Here is a 9263-nt window from a genome sequence, read left to right as displayed (position 1 = left end):
ACTCACAGCAAGATGGCAGAAGTACCTTGGAACAGTCAATTATAATGAAGGCAAATGACACAGATTATGTTTCTCCCACTATAGTCAAGAAATGCCATTCATTTTATACATTATTCTGAGCGACTTTGTCTTGTTATTACAACCATTTAGAAATTTCTCGGAAAGTTTTTAACCGGATTTCCATTTCCATAGTCTTATGGACTATGCACTATGACCACCTTGTATATTTTTATGGATTTTTGAATAAAAAAGATTGATGTTTTAGAAAGCCTGGAGTGCCGATCTCTACCTTTTCCCGCACACTTACTTACCCATTGACGCCACCGATCCGGAATGTCCAAAGAGGATTTGGGTCTCCCGCGATTCACTAAGATCATGTGTCCAATTTCCTGCATGTGTCGCTTCCCCGCTGAGGTCCGCCGGAGTTCACCTTCTTCTTCCCGGTGTACGTGAGTGCTGATCTTGCGACACAATTTCATTTTAAAATTCCGCGGTTTGTCCGATTCAGTCGGGTTGTCCGATGGCCACGCCCCCAATTTGTGTTGCATGAAAGCTGGCGCCCATGCACCACAATCCGATCGCGTGTGCCAAAAACCCGGGGAAATTCAGCGCAAAACTGAAAAATTCTGGAAACCCCACGGAAGTGCGTCCGACGGACCCTTAGTAAATGTGCCACATTGTGTTTGTAGTGATTGCAAAAAAATTTTAGGTAAAAGTTTCTAGATTTTTGTGCTACACAACATGGAAATTAAGATTGTTTTAATTTTCAATATGTATTATGGCCATAGTCTGCAGTAGTCTGAAAGCCAGCTCTTATTACCTCAGCATTACCTCCATATTTTAGCAACTCTCCAAAATGACATTTAAATAAATGAAAAAAAGAACTTAAGGTGGAACTTGCTCGATTACTAGAGAAAATGGAAGCACAATTTTCCTTTCAGTTTAGAGATACAATCACGGATGTAAGTACCAATACAGCAGCTATGGCAGCTGCAACAAGGGCCAAACTGCAAGGGAGACCCAACTCCCGACTAGTCGGCATACAATTGTGATGAATGAAGACTGAAGCCCTACTGTATGCAGTCCTCTACTTCAGGGATAAAGATATGTTAGGCTGGTCAAGAAGATTGTAAGTGCCCTTTAATTCATTATGGTGCATCCTTGTGTCAGTAGATCCAGGCTGCATCAGTACTTGGTATAGTATAAATATAAGGTACATTCTAAAAAGAACACAATGATACATAATCGGTATTACTTTACCCTGTGCTGTGAGCATGGTACACTTTACAAATATGAAAACCATGCCTATTGAGACACATTTTGTTTACTCTACCTCTCTCAACCTATTAGATCTGATGGTTGCTAAATATTTGTTTATCCCCATCCTTTTTTTGCAAAAGGTAAGATTTAGCACACATGTTGAAAACTCTTAGATTAAAGATATGCAAATTATCAGTGGATGCTACTGGAGCATGGAGTAGCCACGCCGTGGAGCGGGAGTTATGGCTTCTCCACGCCCCAGAACCATCTTCTCTTCAGCACACAGCTCACCTGTTCTTCATAGCTGCAGCTACTGCGCATGCGCAGAACTCCAGCTTCATAAACAGTACATGCTCCTGTATTGAGCAGCACTCTGAAGACATGCGGGTAGGAGGAATCAAAAAAGGCTACTGGGGCATAGAGTAGCTGTACCTCCTGCTCCACAGCGCAGCTTCTCCATGCCCCAGTAGGCTCCACCGGTAATTATCATATTTAAGGATAAGAATTTTCAACATTTCTGCAAAATTTTAGCTTTTGCAAAAAAAAAAGGGCGGGGATAAACAAGTATATAGTAACCACCCATCGGAACTACCTTACTAGGTAGATTTGAGATGGTTGGTTTAGTTTAACAAACTTAGAGTGTTCAAAAGATTTTATTTACCGGTACCCTAAAGGGATACCGCTAAAAATGCTATTTTATCACATACACAAAAAAAAGTTTTAAAAATACACTAATTATATTATTTTAAAGTGCTTTTACTGAGCAAATAAAACCTACACATACTAGTGCTTCTCAATAAGTTAGAATACCAGCAAAAAGTTTTTTTTTCAGTAATTGAATTCAAAAAGTGAAACTCATATTGTTCTACAAACATTGAGTGAACTTTTTCAAGTGTTTGTTTATGTTAATGTTAATGATGGCTTATAGCCAAAGGAAAACCCAAAAGTCATTGGCCCAACACATTTATTAAATTGTTTGCACCAGTTTTCTGTCTGATTTGCACTTAAAATAATGGGTTTGCACATGTATTTATAAAGTGACTGCACCAGTTTTGTGTCACGGCTTCACTGTGTCCAACAAGACAGAAAAAATGTGCACCTAAAGGGGCGTGTTGGTGCTTAGTTGGAGCTTGTGGCACATTTATTACTTACATGCACCACAATTCCGCAGCATGAACAAAATGCACAAAAAAAATGTTGGTGCACACTTCCAGAGCAGCGCAGGGGGTGCCAAATGAATAAAGACCGTGCACCAGTTTTGATTAATCTGGTGGACTCTGCACACTTCACAGGCAAACTGCACATAGTGCAGTTTGTACTATTTTTTATAGCTGTGGACCATTATCTCAGAAAATTAGAATAATTGACCCAGAACACACTGCAGCTTTGCTAGCTACATTATTCCAAGTTCTTGCAGCTGAAATCAGAGCTACAGAGCCCAAGATGCATATGCTTAGAGAGGTGAGGAATATCTTATACCCTAATCTTCCTGCATCTGAGACTGTAGAGTTTCAAGGAGTTTCATTGACGACGAGGCTGCCTAGAAAATCTTTTATGATAGATGACACACACTTAGCAGAGAAATCGTCTAATAAACATCTGCCCCTTGTGGTAAAATATATAAAAAATCAATATGAAATTATCGTTGGTGTTTTAGTCACCCCACCTAAACCAAACAAAGAATTAAATATGACAAAATGTCATATGTTCCCCAAAATAGCACCAATAAAAAAAAAGAAAAGATAATGGAGTCAAAATTCAATGTCATTTAAAAGAATGGATGAAATAGCATTTTTTTCACAACATCCCAAACTATAACTCATCATGCAAAAGCAATCCCTCATATGCCTCCATTGATGTATCAATAAAAATGTTATGGCTTTTAGAAATAGAAAAAGTTTTGTGACTTAAGGTCAAAATTAGGCTTGGTCCTTAAGGAGTTAAAGTAACATGTAGTAGAGAACAAGGGAAGTATTGACCGAATCCTAATGAAGATTCTTAAAATTCAAGCAATTGTCCCACTATCTGATTGTTATTCACTACTTCAACTGCTGTGGTTGTGCCAAGCCTACTTGTGGCATGCCATGGAGAGAACTCATTATCAGTTTGTTCTGCTTGTACTAAGTAACTCAAGTCAAAGAAAACCATTTGATCAATTTATTATTTTTTAAAGGACATCTACCACCAGGATGAAGGATTGTAAATCAAGCACACTGACATACAGGTTCGGTCCCCCCCCCCCCTTCCCCGGCAGGATCGGCTTTTCTTTTAGCTTATACTCTAGGTCTAAGAAAAATGGCTTTTAAAATTTTACAAATACGCCTGAGGGGCTCCAGGTTCCAAAGTTGTTATTGGAGTCTGGAGCATCATTGGTTTGTTTCAGAAAGTAATTTTCTATAGTATTGGCATAAACATGGGTAAACATACATACAATGTTATAGGTCAAATGTCCGAGGTTAGTTACAGTTTACCAACTTAATTAATGCTGGTGCTGCTGACTACTCAACTGTCAAGTTTAAAGGCTTTATGGCACAGTCTTAAAATGCTACAATTGTGGCCAGATAGAAGAGCGTAGACACCAATCATAGACTGAAAGAATTTTCATGCGCAGAACTAAAACCCTTCCTGTATGTGCTTGCAACTGGAGAGGTCTTTTCTGTTCATGTGATAAACCATTTGCACATTGCTATAAGTGCCATGATCAGCTGGTTTAATAGGAGTAGCACCATTGTATAATGGGTCACCTATGTCTGATGCCACTTATTGGTCCATAAAAATAACTACCCTTGGCACATGAAGTGAGAGAAAGTAGTCATATGACAAAGGCTGAGAGACCCTTTTTGCTTGACTTAGTTAAACGGAGCTTAGGGAACCAATAGACCTGTCACCAGCACTTGTTAGATATAATACATTATGGACCAGGCTGATATCAGGCCAGAAGCCAGCCCAGGTAGTATATATATACACCACAGACATCTGGATACAAGGAAAGAGATAAGATAAGAATAACCCAGGTTCAATTTAGATATTTAATTCTCTGTAAATGTAAAATATGCACCACATCTGAGCCAGCGAGAGTATACAGCGAGTGTTCAGAGAATGAACTAAGACATTGGAAAGAAGGTCTACTAGTACAAGAGCTGACAAATGATGCTTGTTCCCTTCTGCTTCTAATAATAGCTTTATATTTCGAGCAGCCAGCTGCCGTATAGTCTGTGGAGTATGAAGGTGAAATGCATCCCATCACTAGAATAGATTGAGGACAGATAACTTCCTGCAGGAAGCCGAAAAGTATCATTTCAGTGTTTCACATGTATCATTTGTTTTCCACAATTTAACCCCTTGAGAACTATTTTGACCTTAAGGACACAGCCCCATTTTTGAAATCTGCCCTGTGCCACTAAGTGGTTATAGCATTGTGACACTTTAAAGGAAACCTACCATGAGAAATTAGAAGTAGATCTGATGGTAGATTCCTCCTGCCTGCCGCTGCCCTAATCTGTAATTTAATAATCCTGGAATCTAACGTAACTTGTTAAAAATGTTATTTTAGTAATATGTAGATTAATTGCAGAGGCTACTGGGGTGTGTGTCAGTCTTAGTTCCCAGTGCCCAACCAGGTTAGTACATGCCCATGAAGCCTCTGCAGTTCATTTACATATTACTAAAATAAAGTTTTTAACAGGTTAGGTTAGATTGAAGGATCATTAAATGACAGATTAGGGCAGAGGCAGGCAGGAGAACTGTCCTTTAACATATCCAAGGGATTTTAAGATTATTTTCTCTTTATACATTGTACTTTAACCCTTTACCAACATGTGACATATAATGTCACATGCCAGCTGCAGGTGTATGGAGAGGGCTCACGGGCCCTTTCCATACACCTGATTGTCTTAAATGCGATAAATGTGTATGGCGTCCCATTCCTTGTTATTGACATTTGCTTGTATTGTACCTGTTATCGGATGAATAAAGCTGCATAAGGATTTTAACGGATACTGTGAGTGCCGATCGACTTCTTTTACCTACCCTCTGCTCCAGCTGTGTCAACCTGCCTTCGTGGGTGGAAACCTGTCTCTCCAGCGAGCCTACCCTGGTCCACAAATACTCCACGGTGCAGGGCACCTCAACTAGGCACTGACGATGCATCTTCTCCATCCTGGAGATCATAGAGTCAAACAAAACTTTTAATGGGCAGACCCTTTGGAGGTCAGTCCTGGTTAGTGGAGGCTCTTCAAGCATAGCAAAGTCCTATACATATAGGGACCATTCATGGCCTGGCAGTGCCAGAGGGCCAGACTGAATGGTGTGGAGAATATTTGTAGCCCAGAGAGATTCACACATAGTACAGCGGGCATATGTCAGTGCTGGGGAGAGAGCAGGAGCGCTGCTTACCCCTGCCCCCTTTCCATAGTAATATATGGCGCACAGCGGCATATTCCGGGTAAAGATAGGAAATATCTGGCTTCAGAACCGTACCGCGTACGGCGCCGTGTGCCCATTCCTGTGTATGGGGGGATGTATATATGCAGTATATACTTCATCCTTATAAACCTCCCCCATACATTCGTGTCACCATGTTCACAACAAATATCATACATGGAAACAGGGTAAAACAAGCCTTCTCATAGGCTGTAACCAGGCCATATTCGACACAAAGAAATCTATATAGTATAAAACTATACAGACAACCATAGTTACAGACAGACCCGTCTGATCTCTGGTGAAGCTTTCTGAATGCTTTACTTTAGTCCCAGACTGCACTGATCAGCTGTAAGGTGTCTGTAATGAAGCTTTATTGATAATCCTTGGTCCCATTACAGCGTCACGGGGGAAAAAAGATTTTTGTCTGGATCTACAATTATAAAATATACAGTTTCGACTTACATACAAATTCAACTTAAGAACAAACCTCTGGACCCTATCTTATACGTAACCCGGGGACTGCCTGTAGTGGAATTTATGCAAATCCATTCTGACAAAGAAACCTGCAGTGGAAATGGATGTCTGCTGCAAGTTTACAATTTTCAACATGTCAATTTTTACTTCAGATACTGGGAGCTTCACAAAGGCTGGGCTCCGCATCAAAAAACCACTAGAAAATCCATGGTTTCTATTGAAGTTTTATTTCTGCCTAATTGCTATAGAAGGAGCACAGTGGACAGTCTTATGTCGATTCATATAATGTAAGTGTTTGCTGCTGGGTGATAAATCTGGTGCAGTATAACTCTGCACTGTCCTACCTTACGACACTTTTTATATATATGCCCCAATGGGGCTCATTAACTAAGGGTCCGAACGCCGCACTTTCGTCGGGTTTCCCGAATATTTCCGTTTTGTGCCGCATTGCCCCGGGATTTACAGAAATCGAGGGGCAGGCCGTCGGACAACCAGAAGAATTCGGACAAACCGCAGAATTTAAAAAAGTATTTGTGTCACAAGATCAAAAACTCACACGCACCAGGAAGAAACAGTTGAACTCCAGCGGACCTCGGCACAGCAGCGACACATGCAGGAACTCGGACGCACGGTGTTAGTGAATCGCGCCGGACCCGAATCTTCATCGGACAACGCACGGCGGGATCGCGACGGGACCGGGGAAGTAAATCTGCCCCAATGTGTGCAGATCCGGCCAACATGTGGGTCAGTTTCCACTGCCTGCATCTGTTTGTGGGCAGCTGGCCACAGCCCAAAGTTGTAACAGCACCAAACTTATCATCACATTGGTTTTTGCTGAGTAATTTAGTGTTTCTTTAGAAACTCCTGCATACAATCTTTAAACTGGCTTACAAAATATTGGTGCACTGGGATTTACATAATGGCATTTATGCCAAGCAACAACCACTTTTCTAGGCAACTTTTAAAAGTGTCCAAAACCAAAATTGGGAACACAGTGCCAATTTTCTTGCTTCAAAAATTCACAAAGGCTATCATTGCAGACACATTTATTATAATTTGAGCCAGGAAAGGTGTAACACCTTGTCTTAATTCCCACAGCATGCTTCAGAAAGTGTAAGAAGGGTGACAGCAAGTCAAAAGCCAAAGAAAAATGGCATTCCTATGAAGAGCTTTTTGTCATTCAGTATTTACACATCTAGAGCGGTCTTCAATGGTTTTGTTGCAGGATCTAGGAAAATAGAGATGCATGGTGTGTGCAGACATGTGTTTTCTGGGGTGATTGTTCAACTTAAGTCCATACATTTACATGGTAATAACCAACTTTGCATTAGTCACATTTTGTGTCCATGTGGCTACCTCAACTCCATTATGGTCAGCGTTCATACCAATAAGATCTTATTGGTATGAACACTGCAACTAAAGTCTAAATAAGCGGATGCAAGATCTTTTCTGGTAGATTACCCTTAATGCCTCCACTGTTTTTATTTTATTCCCACTTTTTGCTCGCTTATTTCAAAAGCATTTTTTTCCCCCAAATTTTTTTTATTTGTATGGGAAATTATTTTTGTATCTCAATAGATTACGTATCCCCACATCCAAAAATGCCCAACATGTTTAAAGGGTTCAACACGGTTAAATGAAAATAATAAAAATCTTTTATTCACCACCTCTGGTGCTCTAATTCACCCAAGATGCCACCTGTCACTTCTGCACTGTTTATTTATAGAGGACAGTGCTGCCATCCCTACCACTGCCACTTGCCTGCTGCACATCGAAATTCCTCCTCTACTACTCAGCCTCCATCAGGGTATAATAGGGATCGCTATATGAAAGCCTTTGTAGCCTATGCCGCAGAGGACTTAGTGAGACCTGTCAATACAGTCTTGGCGATTTCTGTGCCAGACAAGTACAAAAATGGTTGTTAAGTGATTAAACCTCAATTACTGAAGTTAAAACCTTGATTTTTACACACTTAAAGGGAACCTACCACCCCGATTCTACCTATAAAGGTAGAAGGGGTGGTAGGTGGATGGATGGGACGTGAGGATAGCCCTTTTTTGGGCTAATCCTCACATCCCGGGTGTCTTTTAGAAAACTTTATTGTATCTATATGCTAATTTTTTTATGCGGCTACTGGGGCGTGGAGTAGCCGGACATGAGGCTACTAGTCGCGGCTACTTCACGCCCCAGTAGCCACGTTACTCCGCCTACCAGGAGCTGCGCGCCCTCGTCCGGGTCCCCTGCGTTCTGCGCATGCGCAGTAGCCGGGGGACCCGGACGAGGGCGTGCAGCTACCAGGAGGAGTAACGTGGCTACTGGGGCGTGGAGTAGCCGCGACTAGTAGCCTCATGTCCGGCTACTCCACGCCCCAGTAGCCGCATAAAAAAATTAGCATATAGCTACAATAAAGTTTTCTAAAAGACACCCGGGGCGTGAGGATTAGCCCAAAAAAGGGGCTATCCTCACGTCCCATCCATCCACCTACCACCCCTTCTACCTTTATAGGTAGAATCGGGGTGGTAGGTGCCCTTTAAGGTCTTTGTTTCCTGTTTTAAGCAAAAGTCGCTCCCTGAGGATACTGTATACCTACATAGTATTTTCTGACTTTCCCGCTGTCTATATGGAACACATTTATAAAAGAGACATGCACATTTTATTAACCCTTTAGTGCACAAAACAAGTTTTTGGATTAACCTCGGGAAAAATTAAACCAAAGACACTTTTCAGTTTCTTCTTTAATATGTTGCTTTTTAGACTGTTTTACAGCTTTTTTTGGGTTGTTTAGTGACAAAGAACAAGGTTCCACAAACACATAATACCATGCCTGTCACCGCACAGAAGTAGTGGCTATTTAGTCAGTCAGCATACAAGGTGATTGCAGGCACAGAAGGATATAGGCATCACTTCTTCTGTCTGTTACAAAAGCCAATGTGTGGTTGAGTAGCTGGAACATTCCCAACGTCCTGGTACAAGTCACTATTTATGAAAAAGGTATAAAAAAAAAAAATGCATGGCCTGCCATGATGGATTGTTAACTTAGAATATCTATATAAACTTTTGCACACTTACATTTTGATATTGGCTTAAAAGCGGTGTGGGAGATT

Source organism: Engystomops pustulosus, chromosome 1 (genome assembly GCF_040894005.1).
Source record: "Engystomops pustulosus chromosome 1, aEngPut4.maternal, whole genome shotgun sequence".
NCBI classification, from domain to species: Eukaryota; Metazoa; Chordata; class Amphibia; order Anura; family Leptodactylidae; genus Engystomops; species Engystomops pustulosus.
Note: the sequence above shows the minus strand (reverse complement) of the source record.